Source organism: Hypanus sabinus, chromosome 4, assembly GCF_030144855.1.
Source record: "Hypanus sabinus isolate sHypSab1 chromosome 4, sHypSab1.hap1, whole genome shotgun sequence".
Lineage (NCBI taxonomy): Eukaryota > Metazoa > Chordata > Chondrichthyes > Myliobatiformes > Dasyatidae > Hypanus > Hypanus sabinus.
The window spans coordinates 63,784,800-63,812,059 of NC_082709.1; the positions used below are offsets into that span (position 1 = coordinate 63,784,800).

At 43.0% G+C, this 27,260-nt stretch overlaps 1 protein-coding gene across 1 annotated transcript in view; it reads right to left on the reverse strand.

The window, feature by feature from the left end:
- The window catches only part of creb1b (cAMP responsive element binding protein 1b), a 116,142-nt gene extending 90,587 nt beyond the window's left edge, over positions 1–25,555 (reverse strand). The window contains exon 1 of the mRNA XM_059967320.1: positions 25,367–25,555. The gene's annotated coding sequence lies outside the window, so the exon portion shown is untranslated. The remainder of the gene's footprint in view (positions 1–25,366) is intronic.
- Between the last annotated feature and the right edge of the window lie 1,705 nt (positions 25,556–27,260).

The following is a 27,260-nucleotide window of genomic DNA, read 5'->3' on the forward strand; positions in this document are numbered from 1 at the left end:
TTCAAGAGGTCTAGAATACAAGAGCAAGAATGTGATGCTGAGGCTTTATAAGGCACTGGTGAGGCCTCACCTTGCGTATTGTGAACAATTTTGGGACCCTCATCTTAAAAAAGATCTGCTGGCACTGGAGAGGGTCCAGAGGAGGTTCGCAAGGATGATTCAAGGAATGAAAGGGTTATCATATGAGGAATGTTTGATGGCTCTGGGTCTGTACTCACCAGAATTCAGAAGGATGAGGGGGAATCTCACTGAAACTTTCGAACATTGAAAGGCTTAGACAGAGTAAATGGGGAAGGATGTTTCCCATGGTGAGAGTGTCTAGGACAGGGGTGGGCAAACTTTTTGACTTGTGGGCCACAAAGGGTTCTAAAATTTGACGGGGGGGGGGGGGGGGGTGGACCAGGAACAGACGGACGGAGTGTTTTGGTAATACACCTCATAAGAGAAAATAAAATATCATGGGATATGTAGAAAACATGTGCTTTAATTTCAATTGAAAATGAACAAATGCATTACAACAAAATATCTGTCTTTGAAGTCCCATTGTATTTAGCTATTTATTGAAATGACTTTTAAAACACTGAAAATTAAATGAATAAAATACAGCTTTTTTTAATAGTAACAGTTATTATTTTAAAGCACTGAAAATTCTGTTATCCTTGAAGATATTATCATCACTCTCCTCCTGACTGTCTTTATTTCAAAAACGGTAGGAGATGCAGGTCTATTTGTCCTGCTCCTTCTTATTCAATTGTCCCCTGTGCCAAAACTCAACAACGACCAGCACAAGGACAGAACAGTGACAGCGCGCCAGTATGCGGAGCGCATTATTTGATCTGGAGCGCATTTTTTTATTTTGAGAACGTACGTGCACCTGCGCACTACTCATGTCCATCACTTAACAGAAATGACATGTAACATGTAAGGCTTATTGAAAAAAATATTTTCAAATGCATTTTTTACATAACACAACGAAGAAACTTATTTTTAATTTCAGTGGGAACAGTGTTGTTGGTCTCTCTTTTTAGCCAGCACATCAAAGTCTGGATTTAGTTTTGTTGTGGCGATCCTCAGGATATATCTGAGGTGTTGGTCAGTTAACTTGGATCTGTGGCTGGCTTTGTTGATGTTCATGACGCTGAATGCCTGTTCACACAAATAGGTCGAGCAGAACAAAGAGTAAAGCGTAAATGTGGAGTAATACGCTGCACCTCAACAAAGGTCAATGTATATAGAGTGCGGCATCTATTGGGAAAACGCCAGTATTGCGGGGAAAAAACGTTAACAAGGTTTATTAATATAATTTCATCAAGTTCTGCGGGCCGGATTAAAAAGCTTAACGGCCGCATATGGCCCCTGGGCTGTAGTTTGCCCATGCCTGGTCTAGGACAAGAGGGCACAGCCTCAGGATATAGGGGCACTTTCAAAACAGAGATGTGGAAAACTTTCTTTAGCCAAAGGGTGGTGAATTTCTGGTAACATGCAGCCGCAGAGGCCAGGTCATTGGATGTATTTAAAGCAGAGATCAATAGGTTCGTGACTGGACATGGCATCAAAGATTACAGGAGAAGGCCGGGAACTGGGGTTGAGGAGGAGACAGAAAAAAAGTATCAGCTATGATTGAATGGCGGAGCAGACTCAATGGGCCAGATGGTCTAATTCTGCTCCTATGTCTTATGGTCTTCTAAGCACGTATTCATGGTTCATAGCTAACATCAAATGACAGGATCAACTTCTCCATTTACATTATATTTGCAACTTACTGGCTCCATAGTAGTAGAAATACTGCAACTTACCCAGAGCTGAAGCCAGAATTCAGGAAAAGTTTTCCAATTCCAACTTGCATTGCCAATGCAGAAAGCTGGATCATATCCATATCGCACATATAATGTGTAGTTAGTATGGAAAATGAACATGAGCTACAATCTAGAAGCAAAAAAAGCCCATGTGCTGTACAGAACTCGGGTCAAGGCAAAATACGTGGAGGAAGAAACAATCAATGACCTCTCAGCAGTAAAGTCAATTCATGTTTATATCTCCAGATAATGTCTGGCCTGCTGAATATTCTAGCATTTTATGATTTTAGTCACCCACAAATGAAAAAGTTTTTCAATAACAAATTAGGAAACAAATTCTGTTCGCTAATAAATTTCTAAGTGATCATTATAGAATTGTATATGAAAATAAAATCAAAATATTGATATATAATCAAGCATTACTCATATACGCTGACATCCCCTAATAATCATTGTAGCAAGTATGAGTTTAGACTTAATTTGTTAACTACACCCTATCCTCGTTATATGCGTCTTCAGACTATGCTGATTCACAGTTATGCGAGGAACGAATTTCCACCAACATCTCCTTATATGCGTCCAAAACTCACAGTTATGCGAGGAGCTCTGCTTTCCTGCCAATACAAGTCATGTGTGCACACCTCACAGTCTCACTCTCGCCAGTCTCGCATTGGTTTTGGCAAGGTGTGGATGTGCGATCTTGCACTCTTAAACTTTTGTTGGTTCGACCTATGGTGCAGTGATTTTGTGCTTGAAATATTTAACTATGCCTCCCAAGCATTCGATGTCACATCCTGGGCCATCAGCCGAGCGGCAGAGAACCACTTTAACATTTGAAAAAAAGTTGGAAATTATAAACAGCGTGGCATTAGGTAAAGATAACACAGCTCTGGGACACTACTGCCGAGAACAGAATTTTGCCTTTGAAGTTCTTCTGTTGCTTGACAATGTGCCAGCCCATCCTAAATATTTGGGCAGCACTTATCATAACATAACAGTGCGTTTCCTGCCACCTAACACATCGCTGGTTCAACCACTTGACCAAGGTGTGATCCACATTCAAGGCTTTTTTTTACAGCAAACTATCTCTCAGATGCTGCAAGCAACAGGTGATTTTGAAAATCCCAGCAGGTTACCAACGGTGAGGGAATGGTGGAAGTTGGAACACTTGGCACAAATGGCGATGGACATGGACCCAATGGAGTCAGCATTTCAGTCGTTCCCTGCCATCAACCCTTCTTCTCTACAAGCAAATTTATGCTGAAAAACAAAATGCTGCCAAGCAAGCAACCCTCACCACTTTCTTCAAACCGGTGTCATCTCCTGCTGCCGTTCTGTGAGTCTTCCTTCACCCTTTGCTGTGCTTGATGTCCACCTTATCCATGTAAAGCTGTCCCACACCACAACCACCACTCATCTCCCGGAGCGAACACACCTGCCGCTGTTGGTGAGTACTGTACACCCTAGTATGTTAACTTTCTATGATTTATTACATTGAATATTACCTTAAATTGATGAAATATAATATAAATGTTGCCTTGTGGTACTGCTTTTGTGTCATGTTGGTATGAAAATGTAAATAAATTACAGATAAAACATATTTAGAAAGCCCTCTGGAATGCATCCCTATTTTCTCTATTTAAATAATTATTCACATTATGTGTTTTCACATTATGCGTCGACTGCGAGGAATGTATCCCCACCCCCATATAACGAGGATAGAGTGCATGTTTTAGTTGGCAACAATATAACAGACACCTTCCAACGCTCAGAACAACCTGGTATTGTTAGTTGATACCCATTCTGACATTTTGATCAATCCTTTCTTACCTGTTTATCTAACTATGTACAATAATTGAAGCTTCATTTGCCACGAAACCCAATTGGCTTTTGAACTCAAAACAACAGAACTAAGTTTTCATTTAAGACTTTTGCTTCTGATTCTTCCCGCATTACTTTCCTGATTTAATAACACATTTATTTCACAGATTCAAGTTCAAGCAATGAATTTTAATACAATTTGAAAGGCAAAATGGCATCAATGACAGAAGCCCAAAACAATGTTGGAAACACGGGTAGATGTTTCAAGACTGTGAGCAATTGTCAGAACTGAAAAATGACACAGATGAGAGCAAAATCTGCAGATGCTGGAAATCCAAGCAACCCACACAAAATGTTGGAGGTACTCAGCAGCCAGACAGCATCTATGGAAAAGAGTATAGTCGATGTTTTGGCCAAGACCCTTCATCAGGACTGGAGAGGTCTTGATGAAGGGTCTCGGCCCGAAAAGTCAACTATACTCTTTTTGGCAAATGATGCAGATTGGGTGCCACAGTAGCATAGCAGTTAGCTCAACACTATTAAAGACCAGGACATCTGTGTTTAGAGTTCAACCCCAGCGTCCTCTATAAGAAGTTTGTATTTCCTCCCCCATGGTATGTGTGGGCTACCTCCAGGTGATCTGGTTTCCTCCCACAGTCCAAAGATACACCAGTTAGTGGGTTAATTGATCACTGTAAATTGTCCTGTGATCAAGCTAGGGTTAAACCAGGGGTTCTTGACAGCACAGCTCAAAGGGGTACAAGGCCTGTTCCGTGCTGTATCACTAAAATAATAGATAAATGAATAAAAGTGATTTTTTTATCTGCAACATTTTCTAACTAATGATAGGTCACCTTGGGAGTGTAAGTGTTTCCTGGGCTACAAGGATAGCTGCATTTTTTTTTTGCTTTTACTGCTACAGTATAACTTGGATAATCCTGCATTCAGTTGCTCTGAAATCCTGATAATCTGGCATCTGACTGATATGGGTAAGTTTTTAGCTGGAGTGAGGGTAGAGGGTAGTTATATATTTCTCCTTTTGTTCAAACTCACTGGAAAATTTATTCTACTACTGTATGACATTTAAATACAAAAGAGTGACAAAAAATAAGAGTCCATCTAAAAAGCCTAGAAAATGTGTTGGACCAGCTAAACCTCAATGGTGCCAAATTATTGAGTTTTGCTGTACTCAAAATCTATCCAAATTTTTTTAGTTTTTACAGACAGTCTAATAATTAGAATTACACATTAGCCACAGAAGTAGCATGAGATCATATATAAAATGTTCAGAATAAATAAAAATTGTCCAAGTGCTGCTATCACCTGTGGAACTGCATCCAAGTGAATAACATCAGAAAGAGATGAAGCAATTGGGTTACAAATCACAGGAGAAAATAATGACATCAAAATCAAGAGCTTATTGATCATGGAAGCATCAGAAAAGTTAGCCCTGCTAGCACTAATATCCATAAACATGAACCTTCCAACAAGAAAAATAATGGGATTCCTTCCCCCCCACAACACCAAGTTATTTTCACCAAGATAACAACAGCGGTGGTTTGGATCACTAAAAGGAGAAATGAATGGAGTGCTGTGGATCTGTAGCAGGCAAAAATAATTTTTTTAACCAAAATGCAACTGCAAAAATTATAGAAATTTATGTCTAGGCATTCTGAGATAAGTGGTTGTAGGTTTGAACTTGTTGACATGTTGCCTGTAGTATCATAAAGAATCATTTTGGTACAATGCAATGCTCCAAGCTTCAATTAGATTAGATTAGATTAGATTCAACTTTATTGGCATTGTGCCGAGTACAGATACAAAGCCAAATGAAATGCATTTAGCATCTAACCAGAAATGCAAAGAATAGTGTTATTTACAAAATAACTGCAAATAAAAAGTAAGTGCTACAGCACACAAATAGAAAAGTACTGAGACAGCATATATTTTAAAAAATCCCCAGCCTCACCGAAAACTGGAAAGCAATATCCTGGGCAATATTTATCCCTCAAATTATGTCAATACAAGACTGACAAGCTCTCTTGTTTGTGAGAGGTAGCTGAGTAAGAACTATCCATAGCACTTGTTCCAAATTTAAACAGTCTATACTTCAAAAACTTCAATGACTGAAAATGACTTTTGGGCATACTGAGGTTGAAATACAGATTTTTCCTTCACTCTTTGTGACGTTAAACAGTACCAATGAACTAACTCAAGCAGCACATCAGGAGGGCTGATGGTTGTAATTCTATAAAATTATTGACATTTTCAATGTTCAGAATGGAGTTTCTGCATTACAAGATGGAGTAAATACAGTTAAGGCTACACAGAGGAAAGCATCTTAGTTCAAGTATTACTGAGAGTTTAACTGTAGCAAGAGAAAACACCAATCACAATGATACTGTTGAGGGGGTAAATATTTCATACAGCTTCATTTCTGTGCACTGTACATTACCCAAAGAATACCTGTGTTGCAGCCCCAGCCATCGAGTTCAATCTTGACCACCTGTACTATCAATGCAGTTTCTACATTTTCCCCATGACTGCTCAGGTTGCTCTAGTTTCAACCTACTCCTAAAGATGCACGTCAACAGGATTGATTGACTACTGAAAATCGCCCCTTGCATATGTAAAATCTGAAGGAACAGATTGGAGAGTGGGCAAAAATAGGATAGGATGAATGAGCAAGAACCACTTGCAATCTAAAGGGAAGTAATTGATTTTACTGTTGGCATAATTTTGGAATGGTTTGGGAGCTTATCTGGAGTTGTCTGACAATGTTGTTATAAATGAATGAAATCTCTAAGATGTAGGCAGCTGCTCTATGAAAACATCTCCAAGGACAGTAAGACCTAAAATGACCTGCTTTACATTAAGTCACCAGTGAAGGGACATTTATTAAACTAAAAGGAAGAATTAAGTAAACATTGAATGACTAAATCATCACTTGTTTCTTATGGATGCTAAATATGTATATCACCTAAGAATTAATTTTTCTTCCATCTAGTTTCTTTTAGTTCAAGTTCATTTTTCCTACATCAATCTGAAAAACATTTTAAAAAGTTCCCTCACTCAAGAAGCTCGACCACAGGTCAAAGCTGACTACTTGATTGGCTTTCTTTCTACATTATAAATCATGTCTGAAAGTTGTGCAAGAGGATGGACTGTAGCTGCTTGGTAACTTCAACAGAAGGTCTCAATTGTGCAACTTCCCCTGATAAATTCGAAGCTCACTCCCCAGCAAGTCTTACGCTATCCAGGTAGAGACAACAGAACTAACACCAAGGAGTGCATCTTTACCTTGAGCCACTGCTGTTCAAGAAAGCAGTTCGTGACCAGCTAAAGAACCAAGCAGGTGCAATAAAAAAAAACATTGGCAACAATGCTCATATCCTAACAAAGAATAAAAATCTCTAATCAGACAAGCAAACAATCTGTCAAGGATGGCTGACAGCTTCAAGTTCTAAAGTGTAACATCACCAGCAGGTTGTCCTGGTCCAACCACGTAGATACCTTGGCCAAGTAAGTGCACTAGCACTGCAACTTCATAAGGCAGCTAAGGAAATTATGCATAAGCCCAATGACCTCACAGAATTTTTTTTACTGATGCACCACAGAAATCCTATTGTTACAGACCACAGCAACAATGGCACATGGAGCTGCAGGAAGCTACAGGCTCAGCTTACTATGGAAGCCAGTCCCCCATGGATTCTGCTGCCTCAATGACCCCTCCCACCCGACACATTCTCTCTTCTCCACCTCCCCCCCCACCTTTAAATTAAGAAGGTACAGAAGTCTGAAATGAAAGCACATACCACCAGGCACAAAAACAGGTACTATCCTTTTATAACTATTTAAAGGTCTTCTGGTGTGATAAGATGGCTTCTTGACCTGAGTCTAGCATCTTACTATCTGTTTGTACTTTCACGGTAACTGTAACACTATATTCCGCATTCCATTATTGCTCTTCTCTTGTACTACCTCAATATATTTGTGAAATGATCTGTATGGATAGCATGTATAACAATGTTTTTAAATTATACCATGGTATTTAAGACGAATTATCAAATCTTATTACCATATGCAGCAATATCATAAATTTAGACCATGTAGGAAATTTTCCCTACTCCCACGAACACCGTTTGGCCTATGACTGCTCATTTTATCACTGCATACATCTTCCTGTGGGAATGCAATCTTTCAGTCCTTTGGATATATGTGTGTTGTCAAAGAGAACTGAAAGATTGCATCCAGAAGCTGGGCAAATTCTCTTAGATAATCTAGCAACCAGCTGACATTAAATTATTTAAGTTTCTTTGAACCCTTTAAGTAACTTCTCTTAATTTTTCTTTTGCTATGCAATTTCTTAATCTCCACATTTACAGTGGTATTAGGACAACTTCTCCAATGAAAATAGATACAAAGAATTCATTCAATAGCTTAACAATGCCTGATCACAAAATTCACACCATTATCTTCCACAATCTTATATACCATGGTAGAATTTGTAAAGACATTGTGATTTGACTTTAATACATTTTCTTTGGCACTATTATACATTTCTACAGTTCACTATACATTTGGTACATTTTGAAACGAAGATAGGGAAGTCACTTGTTACTTGGAAGATGGGAGTTGAGGTAGGTTAGAGGAAGAAAGATCATAGTGTGGCGACCCACTTTCTGCGCAGGCGAACCAGCTCACAAATAGCCAGCGCACGAGGGGAGACTTTGGTAATGCACCTCTGATGTCATTTCTGCCCGGAGAGGGCGGGTGCTAGGGATTAAATGCTAGCACCGCGAAGTTTGAATAAACTAGTCTAGAAACGACTTACCGACTGCGTGTCGTTATTTCAGCGCCGTGTGTAGCACATCGCTACAGTGGTGACCCTGATGGTTCAAACGGGATTTGGACCAAAAATGACCGATTCTTCATCTGTTCACGCAGTTTCACTAACACTGTCAACTTTCTGGACGCTGCGACCAAGCGTGTGGTTTAGCCAAGCAGAAGCCCAGTTCCAGATTCGGCAGATATCTTCTGATTCCACGCGTTACTATCACGTGGTGAGCGCCCTTGACCAGGAGATGGCTGCCCAGGTTGCAGATTTCATACAGTCACCCCCAGAAGAAGGCAAATATGAAGCATTCAAGGTGCTGCTCATTGGGACCTTTGGCCTCTCACAGCGTGAGCGGGGTGCCCGCCTGCTTCACCTGGATGGTTTGGGAAACAGACTGCCATCAGCATTGATGAACGAGATGCTGGCCCTGGCTGATGGACACAAGCCCTGCCTCACGTTCAAGCAAGCATTCCTAGAGCAACTGCCCGAGGACATACATCTGCTGCTGGCCGACACAGATTTCAGCGACCCCCGGAAGGTGGCGGCCCGGGCAGATGTGCTGTGGAAAGCCAAGAGGGAGAGCATGGCATCCGTCGGTCAGATTACCAGGCCACTCACCCAACAGCAGATCAGACCAGGCCCGGCAGGGGGGCGCACACAACACAGAAGCAGGAGTGAGGAGACCAGTGAACAGTGGTGTTTCTTCCACCGGCGGTGGGGCAAAAAAGCCCGCCGTTTTCGCCCGCCCTGCAAGGGCCAGGGCTAGCTGCCGCTAATGACTATGGCGGCTGGCCACCAGGACAGCCTCTTGTACGTCTGGGACAAACAATCGGGACGCCGTTTCTTGGTTGACACCGGAGTGGAAATCAGCGCCTTGCCCCCGATGGGATACGACACCCGCAACAGGAAGCCAGGACCCACCCTGAGGGCCACAAATGGCAGCCCGATACGAACTTATGACACCCACACAGTGCAGCTGCAGTTTGGCGCCAGCCGGTTTACATGGGACTTCACACTGGCCACCATGGCCCAACCACTCCTGGGGGTGGACTTCTTGCGAGCTCATAGCCTGCTGGTCGACTTACAAGGGAAAAGACTAGTACATGCCGAGACTTTCCAGACGTTCTCGCTGGGTGATGCCAAAATGCCGGGCCCACACCTGGACTCCATCACGCTGTCAGACAACGAATTCACCAGAATCCTGGCAGACTTTCCATCAATTCTGGCAGTTCACGCAGTTCACGGCAGCCATGCCCAGACACGGGGTTCAGCACCACATCCCGACCAAGGGAAAACCCCTCCACACCCGCGCACGAAGGTTGCCCCCAAAAAAGCTCCGCCTGGCGAAGGAGGAGTTCAAGAGGATGGAGGAATTGGGGATCGTACGGAGGTCCGACAGCCCATGGGCCTCCACCCTGCATGACGGACATCCAACTTGTCTCAGGAAAGGACACGTCGTGGCGGGCTCACTCTCCAGACCAGCTGTCCAGGCCCTGTCCCTGGGAGTGGACTATTCAACACTGGTGGAGGTACAGCAGGCAGACAACGAGATGCCCAGCTACAGGACTACGGTCTCGGGTTTGCAGCTGCAGGATTTTCTCATAGGCCCAGGTGAGAGGACCCTCCTGCGCGACGTGGCTACCGGCCAACCTCACCCCATCGTCCCGGCAGCCTGGAGGCAGCGAGTTTTCGACTCTGTACACAGTTTGGCGCATCCATCTATCAGGACAACCGTCCAGCTGGTCTCCAGCAAGTTCGTGTGGCATGGAATTCGCAAGCAGGTCAGTGAATGGGCCAGAACATGCGCGCAGTGCCAAACAGCCAAGGTGAAGCGGCACACTAAAGCCCCGCCGCAGCAGTTCAAACCCACCCATCAGAGGTTCGACCACATTCATGTGGATATCGTGGGCAACCTACCAGTATCCCGAGGAGCGCGGTACCTCCTAGTTATGGTAGACCGGTTCATGAGGTGGCCAGAGGCAGTCCTGCTCATCGACACGTCTGCCGATTCCTGCACCCGAGCACTGATTGCAACCTGGGTAGCATGCTTCGGGGTACCGGCCCACATTACCTCTGACAGAGGCGCCCAGTTCACCTCCAGCCTGTGGTCGGCTGTGGCCAGCCTGTTGGGAATGCAGCTACACCACACTACTGCCTACTACCCACAGTCGAACAGACTGGTGGAACGCTTCCACCGTCACTTGAAGTCCGCTCTCATGGCCCAACTGAGAGGACCTAACTAGGTGGACGAGCTTCCCTGGGTCCTGCTTGGAATTCGCACAGCGCCCAAAGAGGATCTGCACACCTCATCGGCTGAGTTGGTGTAAGGCGCACCCCTGGCCGTCCCGGGAGAGTTCATACCAGCCCCAAGAGGGCAAGAGGAAGAACCTGCAGCAGTCCTGGACAGACTACACGAAAGCCTCGGCAATCTGGCCCCCATACCGACTTCACAGCTTCACAGCACGGACAGACCCCGACCCATGTACCTAAAGACCTGCAGAACTGTAAGTTTGTGTTTGTATGAAGGGGCAGACACCGGGCACCGCTACAGCAGCCATACGAGGGGCCGTTCAAGGTGATCAACAACAATGGGTCCACGTACATCCTGGACATTGGGGGGAGAGAGGAGGTTTTCAGGGTGGACCAACTCAAACCAGCCCATGTGGACTTGGCGCAGCTGGTCGAGGCTCAGGCACCGCGGTGCAGAGGCAGACCTCCCAAACAGAGGCTGATCCAGACTGTGGACATTGGGGGGTGTATCGCCGGTTCTGGGGGGGGGGGGTATGTGGTGACCCACTTTCTGCGCAGGCGAACCGGCTCACAAATAGCCAGTGCGCAGGGGGAGACTTTGGTAATGCACCTCTGATGTCATTTCCGCCCAGAGAGGGCGGGCACTAGGGATTAAATGCTAGTGCCGCGAAGTTTGAATAAACTAGTCTCGAAACGACTTACTGACTGCGTGTCGTTATTTCAGCGCTGTGTGTAGCACATCGCTACAATAGCTTACAAATATATGAAACACTAACAGTTGGGTCACAGATTACAATGGCCATAAAACAAAGCATGCATTACAGTTTGTTTCTAATGGAACAGAAGTAAAAAGAAGGGAAGTTAGAATCAACCTTGAACTCACTTCAGAGTACTGCATGCAGTTCAACTAATCATATAAAAATACACAGAAAATTTGTACAGATGACCATTTTGATAGCAGGATAAACCAATTAGGAAATTAACAAAGTTGAGAAAGGATGACTGGTGATGTACCAAGTCTTTGTAATTATGAAATATTTAGATAGAATGGTATCAGATGGATTATATCCATCTACGAGGAAAAATAGAAAAGACTACTTGCTATCCATTTCAGAAAAGCCACCCAAAAAAATCCAAATAGGCAGTTCAAAACAGTGTCAAAAATGTGGAACTTCATACCACAGGGAGTGAATGTACTGATTAGTACAGATGTATATTAGGGGAAATTACACAAATACATGCAGCAGGAAGACAGATCTACCAGAAGAAAGTAGGAAGTGCAATGAAATGGACATGTACTGAATGTGCAAAATGGCATGTTTCTATTATATACCTATGCTCACTTACTATTATACTTGCCTAATTTTGATTCTAATCAACACAAACCAGTACTTAGCAACAGCAGGGTGGAGACAACCCAGACAGAATAAAAGGTGTTGTTCCTCTATTCTGAGTGTGGTCTCATCATGACAGCAGAGGAGGGCATGGATAGACACATCGGAATAGGAATGGGAATGGGAAGTGGAATTAAAATGGGTGGCCACTGGAAAATCCTGTTTTTCTGGTGGATAGAGCGTAAGTACTCGACGAAGCGGTCTCCCAATCTATGTTGGTAGTGAGGGAGGAGATGCAGGGGCAGGTGTAGCACTTGTTCCACTTGCAAGTATAAGTGCCGGGGGGAGATCAGTGGGGAGGGACAAATTTACAAGACAGTAGCACTGGAAGTGATCCCTGCAGAAAGCAGAAAGTGGGTGAAAGAGAAAGACGTGTTCCGTGGTGCAATCTCATTGGAGATGGCAGAAGTTGTGGAAAATTTTGTGCTGGACATGGAGACTGGTGGGGTAGTAGGTGAGGGAAAAAGGGACTCTATCCCTGGTAGAGTGGCAAGAGGATGGGGTGAGAGCAGACATGAGTAAAAGGGAAGAGATGCAGTTGAGGGCATTGTTGATGATGGAGAAAGGGAAGCCTCTTTCTTTGAAAAAGGAGGACACCTCCTTTGATCTGGAATGAAAGGCTTCATCCTGAGAGCAGATACAGCAGAGATGAAGGAATTGAGAGAAGGGTTTTTAAAGTAACAGGATGGTAAGAGGTATAGTCCAGGTAGCTCTGAGAGTCCGTGAGTTTATAACAGACATCAGTAGATTACCTGTCTCCAGAGATAGAGATGGGGAGATCGAGAAGGGAGGGGGGAGGTGTTGGAAATGGTCCAGGTAAATTTGAAGGCACAGTGGAAGTTGGAGGCAAAATGGATGAAATCAACGAGTTCCTCATAGGTGCAGGAAGCAGCACCAATGCAGTTGTTGACGTAGTGGACAGCCACCAAAGTAAGCTTGAGCATAGACTGTTCCAGGCATACCTGGGACCAATGCGGCTGCCTGTGGCTACAACTTTTCTTTGAAGGTGGTGTGTGGAGCCAAAGGAGAAAATTATTAAGAGTGAGGACAAGTTCTGCTAGTCTGATGACAGTGGTGGTGGAGGGGAACTGGTTGGGTCTGGTGTCCAGAAAGAAACAGACAAATTTGAGGCCTTCCTGGTGGGTATGGATGTGTATAAGGACTGGCCATCCATAGTAAAAATAAGATGATGGGGGCCAAGGAACTTGAAATCATTGAAAAGATCCCAGGCATGTGAAGTGTCACAGATGTAGAGTCGAGGTATGCAGATAAGAGTTCAGTGGAGCAGGAACAAGCAGGAGAAGGGGTCATCGCTGTGGGGTGGAGAGTCCTTGTCTAGTAGAAGTGAAATCCATTACCTACTATAGAAGAGTCATACATACTAGGAAACTGCCAGATTCACTCTGAGGTCTGTGCTGAGTACCTGAAGCCTGCTGGAAGTTAAGGGTTTAGAGAACAAGGAAAATTTTACTGGGGAAAACACACGTGGGGATTCTCTTCATCAATTCCATAAACCATTTCTGCAACACAAGATGGATATAACACATGAGCAAGTGCAGGCTCAAGCCATAATCAAAGATTTGCCAACATACTTCTAGGTTTTAACTCTAGTATTTGAAGAATTCCAGATAAAGTTATGTTGTGACAGTCTACACGTCATTCAAGAAAGAGAAGCTTACATTGATACCTTTCGCTTAATGTCTTATGAGCAAGCTTTCTTTTTGAAGTAACAATCTATGTATGCCGAAACAACAAAAAAAGTACTTTAAAACTATTAGATCTTCCTAGTTTGTCAAAATGCCACCCTGCTGAAATCCAGCTGATTTGCGGTTTATATTAAAGTCAACTCCAGAAAATTTAGAGCCAGAACAATCACAGCCACCAAATGACCAGCTGATCATTTTACGTCTACTTACGGGACATTTCATAAATTACCTAACTTACTTACTTTCAGAAGAATATTGATTCACTCTTTGGGAGCATATTGATATGAATCTAGATGTGAAATAAAATATAAAAAAATACATGTATGACATTAGCTTACCCTATGCAATACATCCTTTATTTTAATCACATTTCTTTTCATGACGAGTACCTGACTGATAAGAACAAGCCTTTTATTATATGTCACTTAGATGAGTTATTTATATAAAAAAAATTACTTTTGAGCATTGAAAGACAAAGTTAGCAGACTTGAGGAAACGGCAACTTTGAACCATTAGGTTTTCTCTGAGAATTATTAACAGAATGGGACAATTTTATTATTATTGCATTAAATAATTGTCGGTTCCTTAAGATTGTTATCGCCAGGGGTGGTAATGGGGACAAGTTCCCACTACCTATTAAATGCTCTCAATGGCATGCACCTCAATTAGTTCCTGGCCACATGTGACTTAGCTACTAAGCCCAGCAGAACTGTTTCTATTGACAGGAGAAGGGGTAAAGACGGGTTATTGGTGCCTTAAAACCAGTTGCTTCAGGCAGACAGGGCTCACTAACTGTGGATGGCAGCTCAACTAGAAGGAGGAAAACTCTGATCTTAAACCTCTGCTGCCTTGTGGCTATACCCACTCATGGGGAAGGTTTCGGGAGTAAATCCAGAGCTGGAGTCACTAAGGCAGTCCTACATTCAGTTCAATGCTGTCTGGCAACTCCAGTGAAACTGTACTTGTCTCTGCAATTCATTTGGGTTCAACAAATGTGTGAAAAGTGAGAAAAGTTATCTCTTCAACGGTCTCTTTCAGGACTCTGGGATGTAGTCCATCACCCAGTCCAGGTGACTTATCCACCTGAAGACCTTTCAGTTTGCCTAACATTTCTTCCTTTCTAATTGCAATGGCACTCATTCCTGCTCCCTGATACTCACAGACCTCTGGCACACAGCTGGAGTCTTCCACAGTAAAGACTGAAGCAAAGTACTTAATTATGTTCATCTACCATTTCTTTGTCCCCTATTGCTACCTCACCAGCAGCATTTTCCATTGATCCAATATCAACTCTCACCTCCTTTTTATTCTTTATATAACTGAAAAAACTTTTAGCATCTGATTTTATATTATCAGCTAGTTTGCCCTCATATTTCATCTTTTCCCTTTTTACAGCTTTTTTAGTTGCCTTTCATTTCATTTTAAAATCTTCCCAATCATTCAACTTCACACTCACTTTTGCTACCTCATATGCCCTTTCCTTTGCTTTTATACAGTTCTTAATTTCCCTTGTCAGCGACTGTGGCGTAGCCCTGCCATTTGAGAACAACTTCTTCTGTGGAACATATCTATCCTCTGCCTTGTGAACTATTCCCAGGACCTTCAGCCATCTCTGCTCTGCCATCATCCCCACCAGTATTCCCCTCCAATCCACATGGATAAGTTCCTCTCATGCCTCTGTAATCCCCTTTATTCCATTGCAATACTGATAAGTGTGACTTACACTTCTCCCTCTTAAATTGCAGTAAGAATTCAATCATATTATAACTGCCTCCTAAGGGTTCCTTTATGTTAAGCTAATAAAATCTGGGTTATTGCATAACACCCAATCTAAGATAGCCTTTCTCTGAGTAGGCTCGGGCACAAGTTGCTCCAAAAAGCCATCTCATAGGCATTAAACAAATACCCTCACTTGTGATCCGACACAAACCTGATTTTCTCAATCCCCTTACATACTGAACTCCCCCCATTACAATTGTGACATTACTTTTATTATATGCCCTTTCCAGCTCCCTTTGTGATTTCAACCCTGCATCTAGCTACTACTTGGAGGTCTATATATGATTCCTATAATGACTTTTTTACTCTTGCAGTTTAACTCCAGCCACAAAGATTCAACATTCTCTGACCCATGTCACCTCCTTCTAAAGGTGTAATTGCATCTCTTACCAAGAGGCACACCACCACCTATGCTTTACTGCCTGTTCTTTTGATATAAAGTAGTGGTCACCAACCTTTTTAAGCCCAAAATCCCCTACCTCGGCCTTACTGAAAGGCGAGATCGACCCCAGATCAATTAGTTACACGCATGCACACTAGGGAAGAAAAGACCGAAAGTAGAACCCCGCAACCCGGAAGTAGAAATAACACATAAACACGAGGGGTGCTCACCCTTTTTTGCACCGTGGACCGGTTTAATATTGACAATATTCTTGTGGACCGGCTGACTGGGGGGTGTTAAACACGACCGGAATACAGTGATACTCGAAGCAGGTTCCTTATGTCCAGTCTATTCCGCAATTTAGTTTTTGCAGCTCTCGGCACTTAGCTTCTGTCCCGTGCTGCTCACATTCTTTCCGCTGAAAAAAACTCAACGTGTTTGTTTTTTAAGTGGAGGGTGCTTGGACTCAGGGTGCTGAAGCAGTTTTGAGAGCTTCATTGTCTCATTAGGCAGCCTCCTGGCTCGAACTCCAACCTCTGCCTGCCTGCCACCAGCTGCCCTGGCCAGGTGCGGCTGGTCGTGGGTGGGGTGAAAGGACAATGTCAAGGCCGAAGGTCCCCGTACCAGGGCCATGGCTGTCGCAGTCCGGAGAGAGCAACCGACCGAGCAAGGAGAATGACAGGACACCCCCCCCCACCCCACCCCCCCCCGGTAGGATCTATTGGCCGACAAAAGTTTGTTTCAGAAGATCGCAGCAAGGTAGCTGCTCTGATACTTACAAAATCTTGAGCCCAAATTAGATTGTCTGCGAATATTTTAGCACCAGGTTCCCCACAAACATTCTGTGTGCTAAACAGGTTCAGAGGCGGTGCCCATGTGTCCGCGCTCCAATAGCACTTCCCGCCAGCTGCGCGAGTGTATCACTGCGTTTAGGCGACTGATGACCTCGCGTGCGTTCAAGTTGAACAGAGGGCGTGACAGGGAATGAGGAAAGGTGCAACTGACTCATATTATTTCCTTGCAGCCCAGCGGTTGGGGACCACTGAAGTACATTGTGTAGTGTGGGGGAGCTACGCGCAAGCGCACTGTGCAGGAAGAACAGAACTAAAACCCCGCAACCCTGAAACAATCTCTCAACAGTATTTGTGTATTTATTCTTTTTTTTTTCGAGATCTGCTGGGAAAGTCTCAAAGATTGACCAGTCAATCGTGATTGACGGGTTGGCAACCACTAATATAAAGTATATCCTTTGATGCTAAATGCCCAACTATGACCTTCTTTCAGTCATGACTTAGTGATGACAACAACGTCACACTGACCAATCTTGAATTGCACGAGTTTGTCCACCCTATTCCGAATGTGACGTGTTATGTCCAGGTCTTGGGGAGTGTTGTAGAACAGAGAGATTTTGGAATGAAAATATACAATTCCTTGAAAGTGGTGACACTGGCAGACAGTGGTGAAGACAACATTTAACATGATTGCTTACATTGATCAAAATAACGAGCACAGGAAGTAGGATGTTATTTTATAGTTGTAAAAGATGTTGATTAGACCATAGCTTGAGTATTCTGCATAGTTATGGTTGCATTGTTATAAGAATGTCAGTAAACACAAAAGGATGAAAAAAAAATTTGAGGACATTATCAGGACTGGAAGGCTTGAGTTAAAAGAGAGATAGAACACACCAGTGCATATACTAGAGGAGGTTTTATAAAATCATGAAGGCTATAGATGAGATGAATAGCCACAGTTTTTTTCTAAGGAAGAGGAGTCCTGAATTAGAGAACATAGATTGAAAGTGTGAGGGGAAAGGTTTAAAAGGGACTGAGGGTCATCTTTTCTTAGAGACTTGAGGAAATATGGATCATCTGATAGAGGAAATGGTAGAGGAGGGTAAAATCACAACATTCAAATCAATTTGGACAGATTTAGGATATGCGCCAAACACACGCAAATAAAACCATTAGAGTTAGATAGTTCTTTTTCAGCATGGACAACTTGGGCTGCTTCAGTGCTATATACATATGATTCTATGAGACAACCAAAAAAGTTTGATCAAAGAGAAGGGTTTCACATTTTAAAAGTGTAAACTGGGAAAGAAAGACAGAAGGGTTGAAGGAAATTAAAATAATGAATGATCAAAAAACTTGAATTCATGAAGTGTTGATATCTCAGAAGATTCTTAAATTGGAGATTACTGAGACAGGAAAGAATGTGCAGGAATGTGAAAACAAGGAAATTTAAAGTTAAACGGGAGTCAGTTTGGGCAAGTAAAATGACTGGAAAATGAATGTATCATTTTATACATGGGGAGAGATTTGAACGACCAGATTCAAGGTCGTAGTCCTGATCAAGACTTGCTGAAAAAGAATGAATGGACAGATCAGAGACAGTATGAGGTATTGGGTAGTAGATGGAAGCAAGGAAAACTGGAGTTTGTGACAATGTCAAAGACAATATCAGTGACCTTCCAAAGATTTAATCCAAAGGAATTTCTGCTCATTCAACATTGGAAATCAGTCAAGGAGTCAGCTGTGCCAGAAGGTTGTGTGTCTCAGCAATCTCCTTCCTCACTTTCCACAGTAGCCTAGGGGAAAATCCCATCCGGTCCCAGTGACTTATCCAACTTGATACTTTCCAAAAGCTCCAGCACATCCTCTTCCTTAATATCTACATTCCCAAGCTTTTCAGTTCACTGCAAGTCATCCCTATAATCACAAGTTCCTTTTCCGTAGTAAATACTGAAGCAAAGTGTTCATTAAGTACTTCCGTCTTATCCTCTTGCTCTTTACATAGTTGCAGTATGCCTTGGGGTTTCCCTTAATCCTGTCCACCAATGCCTTCACATGGCCCCTTCTGTCTCTCCTAATTTCATTCTTAAGCTGCTTCCTGCTAGCCTTATAATCTTCCACAATTCCTATCACTACCTAGTTTTTGTGAACCTTTTGTAAACTCCTCTTTTCTTCTTGACTAGATTTACAACAGCCTTTGTACACCACGGATCTTGTACCCTACCACCCTTTCCATGTCTCATTGGAATGTACCTACTCAGAACCCCACGCAAATATCCCCTGAACATTTCCCACATTTCTTCCATACGTTTCCCTGAGAACATCTGTTTCCAATTTATGCTTCCAAGTTCCTGACTGATAGCCTCATATTTCCCCTTACTCCAATTAAACATTTCCCTAACTTGTCTGTTCCTATCCCTCTCCAATGCTATTGTAAAGGAGATAAAATTGTGATCACTGTCTCCAAAATGCTCTCCCACTGAGAAACCTGACACCTGAACAGGTTCACTTCCCAATACCAGATCAAGTACAGCCTCTTCTCTTGTAGGCCTATCTACATATTGTGTCAAGAAACCTTCTTGAACACACGTAACAAACTCCACCCCATCTAAACCCCTCACTCTAGGGAGATGCCAATCAATATTTGAGAAATTAAAATCTCCCACCACAACAACACTTATTATTACTCCTTTCCAGAATTTGTCTCCTTATCTGCTCCTCGATGTCCCTGTTATTATTGGGTCGCCTATATTGAAAAAAACAGCCAGTAGAGTTATTGACCCCTTCCTATTCCACACTTCCACCCACAGACTCCATAGACAACCCCTCCTCTTTTTCCGCAGCAGTGACACTATCTCTGATCAAGTGCCACACACCCACCTCTTTTGCTTTCCTCCCAAACCTTTCTGAAGCATCTAAAGTCTGGCACTTGAAGTAGCCATAGTGCTGATCCATGCTCTAAGCTCATCCGCTTCATTCATGATACTCCTCACATTAAAATAGACACATCTCAAACCATTGGACTGAGCGCGTCCTTTCTCTATCATCTGCCTATCCTCCCATTCGCACTGTCTCCAAGCTTTCTCTATTTGTGAGCCTACCTCCCTTTCCTCCATCACTTTAGTTTGGTTCCCAACCCCCAGTCATTCTAGTTTAAACTCTTCCCAATAGCCTTAGCAAACCTCCCCACCAGGATATTGGTCCCCCTCGGATTCAAGTGCAACCTGTCCTTTTTGTACAAGTCCCACCTGCCCCAGAAGAGGTCCCAATGATCCAGAAATCTGAATCCCTGCCCCCTGCTCCAAACCCTCACGCATTTATCCTCCACCTCATTCTATTCCTATACTCATTCTTACGTGGCACAGAGAGTAACCCTGAGATTATGGTTTTGGTTTTGGAAGAACAAGTGGAGGTGATACCTTAGTCAAAGAATCTGGACAGCAGAAAATATCATAGCAGTGCTCTGTCAGGACAGACTGGAGAATTCGACTAGTGAGGCATTATGTGTGAAACTGAGAAATAAGAAAGGTATGACCATGTTGATGGGGCTATATACAGACTAGCCAATAGTTCTAGGGATTCAGAGTAACAAATTTGAAAAAAGATCATAGACTGTTGCAAGAAACAGAAGGTTGTTAAAGTAGATGGTTTTAAACTTTCCACATATTGACTGGGAATCCCACACTGTAAAACCACTAGATGGGTCAGTTTCTCACAAAAGTTCTGGGAAGTTTCCTCCATCAGTACATAGAAGTCCCAAGAAGAGTGTGCGTGATTAGGGAATTAGACAGGGCAGGCGACAGAAGTTTATGTAGGGGAACACTTTTCATCCAGTGACCATGCCATTAGTTTCAAAGTAAATATGCATAAAGATAGATCCGATCTGCAGTTTGAGATTCTAAATTGGAGAAAGGCCAATTTTGATGCTTTCAGAAATGATCTGGCAAATGTGGATTGGGACAGACTGTTTTCTGGCAAAGGTGTACTTGATAAGTGGGAGGCCTTATGTGTGCCTGTCAGAATAAATGGTAAAGGTAAGTGCAGGGAGCCTTGGTTTTCAAGAGACATTGAGGCACTAGTTAAGAGAAAAAAGGAGGGGCTTATTGCAAATGAGGGGGTTCCGGAGTTAAAAAAAAATGCAAGAGAACACAAGAAATAAATCAGAAAGGCTAAAAGAAGGCATGAAGTTGCTCTAGCAGACAAGACAAAGGAGAATCCTAAGGAATTCTACAAGTATGTTAACAGCAAAAGAATTGCAAGGGACAAAATTGGTTCTCTGGAAGACCAGAATAGCAATCCATGTGTGGAGCCAAAACAGATAGGGGAGATCTTAAATGGATTGTTTGTATCTACAGGTTTCCCCCACTATCTGAAAGTAGATCATTCCTATGAAACATTTCATAAGCCGAAATGGCATAAAGCAAAGAAGCAATTACCATTAATTTATATGGGAAAAATCTTTGAGCGTTCCCAGACCCAAAAAATAACCTAACAAATCATACCAAATAACATATAAAACATAAAATAACACTAACACAGAGGAAAAGCAGGAATGATATGATAAATACACAGCCTATATAAAGGAGAAATAATGTATTACAGCGTAGTTTCACTTCACAACACTTTCATCACCATCGTCCAGTGCTTTCTGTTTCAGCTTGACTGATTTCTCCTTAAGTATAAGATAACTTAACGGTTTTGTTTTGTACACCCATCAATCCAATCAAGCAATAGACTTTCCATTTTAACCATTACTGAATGCCAACTAAAACAGACCACTTTGCTACTAGCAGAACCAATAGCAACATACGCAACTTTAAAGATTCTTTCCCTCTACGTGTAAATAGTGCGAATGGTGGACGCAGGCAAGTTCAATGCACGCACCGTCTTTATTTTGCTCACCACAATCAAAACACTTAATTACGTCCAGTTTTACGATAAGCATAACACCCTTACAAGCTCTCTTAGGTTTTTCTGATACCTTAGGACACATCTTGCAAACAGATGCACAAAATAAATCAAGATAAAGCACAGATGCTCACAGACACAGTTCAAAGTTATGGCGGCTTGATGCTGAGTGTAGTTCCCAGGGAAGGAGCTTGGCAGTGCCACTCTCGTTGCCTCTGTAACAGCTCACTGCAAAGCAAACGCTGAACGCTATTTTCGCTTTTCGCCTTTTTTCGTAAAAGCAAAAATCCTCTTTGGATTTCTTTCAGTTAGCGAAAACAGCTACTAATGTAGGTCTTTCATAAAAGCGAAGTGGCGTAAAGCGAACTTTTGAAAAGCGGGGAATACCTGTATATTTAATCAGGAGACGAACACAATGTCTATAGAAGTGAGGCAAAGTGGCATCAACTTCATGGACCTTGTACAGATTACAGAGGAGGTGGTGTTTACTACTCTGAGGCAAATCAGGGTGGATAAATCCCCATGGCCTGACAAGGTGTTCCCTCAGACCCTATAGAGGCAAGGGCAGAAATTGCTGGGGCCCTAGCAGAGGTATTTAAATCATCCTTAGTGACAGAAAAGGTACCAGAGGATAGCAAAAATTGGTCTGCTGTTTAAAAAGGCTCTAAGCAAAAAACCAAGAAATTATAGGCTGGTGAGTCTGACATCAGTTGTTGGAAGTTATTGGAAAGTATTCTAATGGACTGGATATTTAAGTATTTACCAAGAAAGTGGATGAGACAAAGCACTGAATGTTGTTTACATGGACTTTAGTAAGGTACTTGATAAGGTCCTTCAAGGGAGGTTGGTCAAGAAGATTCAGTCACTCAGCATTCAAAATGAAGTAGTAAATTGGATTAGCCATTAGCTTTGTGGGAGAAGCCAAAGAGTGGTCGGAGAGGGTTGCCTGTAACTAGTGGTATGCCACAGGGATCGGTGCTGGGTCCTTTGTTGTTTGTCATCTGTGTCAATTGTCTGGATGATAATATGGCTGACTCGATCAGCAGATTTGCAGATGACACCAAGATTGGGGGTACAATGGACAGCGAGAAAGGCTAACATGGATTGCAGAAAGATCTGCATCACTGGGAAAATGGGCTGAAATATGGTATATGGTAGGATCAACCAAGGTAGGTCTTATACAGTGAACTTTAAGACACTGAGGTAGAACAAAGGGATCTGGGAATACAGGTCCATTATTTGTTGAAAGTGGTGTCACAGGTAGGTAATATTGTAACAAAAACTTTTGGCACAATAGCCTTCATAAATCAATGTATTGACTACAGGAGGTGGGATGCTTTGTTAAAGGCGTATAAGATGTTGGTGAGGCCTAATTCGGAGTATTGTGTGCAGTTTTGGGTCACCTGCCTACAGGAAAGATGTAAACAAGGTTGAAAGAGAACAGAAAAAAATTTCCAAGGATGTTGCTGGGTCTGGAGGTCTTGAGCTAAAGATTTAATAAGCTAGGACTGTATTCTTTAGAACGTAAAGACTGAGATGAGATTTGATAAAGGTATACAAAATTATGAAGGGTATAGATAGGGCAAATGCAAGTAGGCTTTTCCCACTGAGGTTGGGTGGGACTACAACCAAAAGTCATGGGTTAATGGTGAAAGATGAGAAGTTTAAGGGGAACATAATGAAAAACTTCTCCACTCAGAGGGTCATGAGAGTGTGGAATGAACTGCCAGCACAAGTTTTGCATGCAAGTATGATTTCAACGTTTAAGAGAAGTTTGAATAGGTACATGGATAGTAGGGACATTAAGGGCTATGATCCTGATGCAGGTCAATGGGAACAAATGGTTTTGGCATGGACTAGATGGGCCAAAGGGCCTGTTTTTGTGTTGTACTTCTCTATGACCACTCATATTGCCAGGGTTATAGGATCCAAGGTGATGGTACCAATGAAAGGCAGATGGAAATTTAATAGATGGAGTATCAAAATAACCCCTGTGTGGATACACAAATGTCAGACAGAGGGGTTCAGTAGGTTTTGCTCTGATCCAACTAGATCTGGTGACAGCTAAATCAGATGAAGAACAGATTCCAGCCACTAGGTGAGTAAGACCAGGCAAACTCCCAAGTCTATATTTAAGAAAATTACAGTTAATTGACTCATAGCAATTTACTCCAGCTCCTTTTCGTCAGATATCATGAAAGTGTGAATGGCTTCTAAACCAGTTTGCAACTGAAATGACTATAAATAGGCCTCCAATATATTCACATCCAACTAAGTAAACAGGCACAATGACATATTATAGAAACAATATTTCATTAAAACAAAATATATCAAACATTTTATGTGAATAACAGTTTCCAAAGACAAAGGGCCTTCTAGTCAGACACGTTGATTTCAACAGCCATTTTATCAGGATGGCTTAATGTGCTGGATGCTGCAAGAAAATTTGCCAGTACAAAAATGTTACTTTTTAAGATCTGGAGATATCCAACTTAATAAATAATTAACAGCAAATATGCAACATTACCCTCAACATAGAAAAGCTGGCTGTGTGCAATCATAATTCCTCATTATTAAATACATAATCAGGAACACAAGAAATCAGAGAATGAGCAGCCTATTCTGTTCCATAAGCCTACTTCCATCATTCGACAAGCTCATGGTTGTCATTTCAACACTATTTCCCTGCCATAGCCCTTGTTTTGTCTAACATCCAGAAATTTATTGATCTGTTGTAAATACCAAAAAAAAATGACTGAACCCTCACAGCACTCTGGCATGCAGAATTCCAGATTCACCACCCTTTCTGCGTGAAGAAATTGCTCCTTTAATCCTAAATGGCTTGTCCCTTATATTTGATGCCATGATCACCGGATGAAGACTTTTTGAACACGTTGAGCATTTACACTGTCAAATCCAAGGATCCTCATGTCCCACTCAGGTGAAGTCGTACTTTGTGTGTTGTTAACATTCTCTACAACTCCCATGAACAGTATGACGAATCAGAAGCAGTAATTTAGCTGCATATTTTTAAACTTATATTAAAAATTGTTCTCGATGAACGTGTTTCCTATGCGAGAAAATTTATTCTACGCAATTACCTATGTAACTTAATTTGTATTTATGTACGTTTGAAATGAGAGTACATGTACAACAAAATCCTACTTTCAATCCTTAAGAAATAAAAAATTGTACAAAGAATTTTTTGTAGTTAGGACACCAGGAGCACAGGAAATCTGCACTCGTGGTCTCGCAGTATGTTAAGTTAGGGCCTGGCACCCATATCTTTAACACTTATAAAAAGTAGTTTAAGACGGGGTAAATGTTTTTTGCTAACTGCATTTATACTTAAAAAAACTATTTCACGCTAAACTAAAAATCGCAAGTGAGAAAATGGCTGGTGGTTAGGTTAGGACTTTTGGCGGTTTTTTTTATCATCCCTGTAAAGGTTGGGGGCGGGGGGAATTCCTTTTCAATGTAAGCACTGCAAGAGACTGCCGCAGAAACTGAGAGAGCCTTTCTTCCACCCTCTCCAGACTCGTCTGGGAGCCTTGTTCACTCGCTGCCGCCATTGTTCGGTTCCAGGAGAAAACTGCTGTTACTCATCCACACCACACCTACCCTCCCTCGCAGCCGGCCAGGCTCTCTCGGCTACCTCCAACCCTGCAGGGCCCTCGTTTGTCTCACTCTGTGTCTTACCGGCTTTATTTCCCTCAGTGCCCGGCTCTCTCTGCTGCCACTGGACACTCACACCGAGACGTAAACACCGCGTCAGTCCCTTACACCTCCACCGCGTCACTCTCTCCCTCACTGACTGAACGAACCAGCCACTGGCTCGCAGCCGCTCCAGCGCACGGATCCCGGCCCTCGCGCGCGCGCGCACACGGCCGCCCGCGGAACTAACGGCCCGTCGAGAGCGGGCGGGGACCAACCCACTGCGCCTGCGGCCTCTGGCCCCGCGCCTGCGCATCCCGGCCGGCCGAAGGCACAGTCACGCGCACTGGCTCCTTTTCCCCCTGGCGGGGGGCTTCTGAGCGGCGGTTGAGATGGACTGGGTTTGGTTCTTGGGCGAGAGACAGTGGCGTGGTTTTTTTTTTACGTTTTTGGTAGGTTTCAGTTGGCGGCTGTTGCAGTTGAAGGGATCTTAAGTTGGAAAAAGATTCTTGTGTTTTTTTACTGTCTGCGGGGGTAACCTTTGCAATCGAGAACGCGCTCCCAGCCTGAGGGAAGCCGCCTAGATGCCGCACATGCGTATGCTTCTCTGTCCGCGTGCTGTTCCGCCATCATGTCGCGCATGCGCGACCCTTGCATTTTTTTTTGTTTTGAGGTGTGGTGCCTTTAATTCTCTGTGACACTCAGGTCAGTGGCAAAGGCTGGCTTTAATCTAGCTTCACCGAGATAATGCTAATTCAAAAGAACTAACGTGAGTGAAATGATTATGAGTTCTAAGCAACACACACAAAATGCTGGTGGAACGCAGCAAGCCTGGCAGCATCTATAGGGAGAAGCACAGTCAACGTTCCGGGCCGAGACCCTTCGTCAGGACTGATGGAAAAAAGAAATGATAAAAAAATTTAAGTGGGAGAGGGAAGGGGAGACCCGAAATGATGGGAGAAGACAGGAGGGGGAGGGATGAAATTAAGAGCTGGAAAGTTGATTGGCAAAAGGGATACAAGGCTGGAGAAGGGGGAACACCAGAAGAAGATAAAGAGAGGCAACGAGTTATTGTGAGAGGGAAAGAAAGAAAAAAAATGCCTGTTCTCCATCTTCCTCTGGTGCTCCCCTCCCCCTTTCTATCTTTCAAGGCCTTCCATCGTATGAATCTCCCCCTTCTCCAGCCTTGCCAATCAACTTTCCAGCTCTTAGCTTTATCCCTCCCCCTCCAGTCTTCTATCAGATTTCGGGTCTCCTCTCCCTCTCCCACTTTAAAATCTCTTACTATCTCCTTTTTCCGTTAGTCCTGATGAAGGGTCTTAACCAGAAATGTTGACTGTACTTCTTCCTATAGATGCTGCCTGGCCTGCTGCGTTCCACCAGCATTTTGTGTGTGTTGCTTGAATTTCTAGCATCTGCAGATCTTCTCATGTTTATGAGTTAGAAGAATTGACATAAGGATTGATTCATGCAGCTCCTCTGGCTGCATCTGCCATTAAGTCAGAACATAGCAATCATTATAGCATGTTCAATTTTCCATCTGAGCCCTACCATCTGATTATTGCAGTAGCTAAAAGAACTCTCATTCTGAGCCTTGTGTTTACTCACCATCCACAGTTCTGACAGGTAGAGAACTCCACTAGATACAACTCCATTCAATAAAATAAAATATTTGTCGCTTCCATCTTGGCTTCGGAATCTGAAGCTATTATTGAGTGATCAAATTGGTGTCCAGCAGTGCTTTGCCTCCATATATGTTTCCTGACCACTGAGTTCCTCCAGCAAATTGCTTTTGCTCCAGATCACAATGTCTGTAGTCTCTTGTGTCTCAGTCTATTAGCTATTTTAAATATCTCGGGCTGAGGAACAAAGTCTCTTACTATCTACTCAATCCTTTTAAGGAGTCTGGAGACCAAAGAAGACGTATGCTTGAAATTTG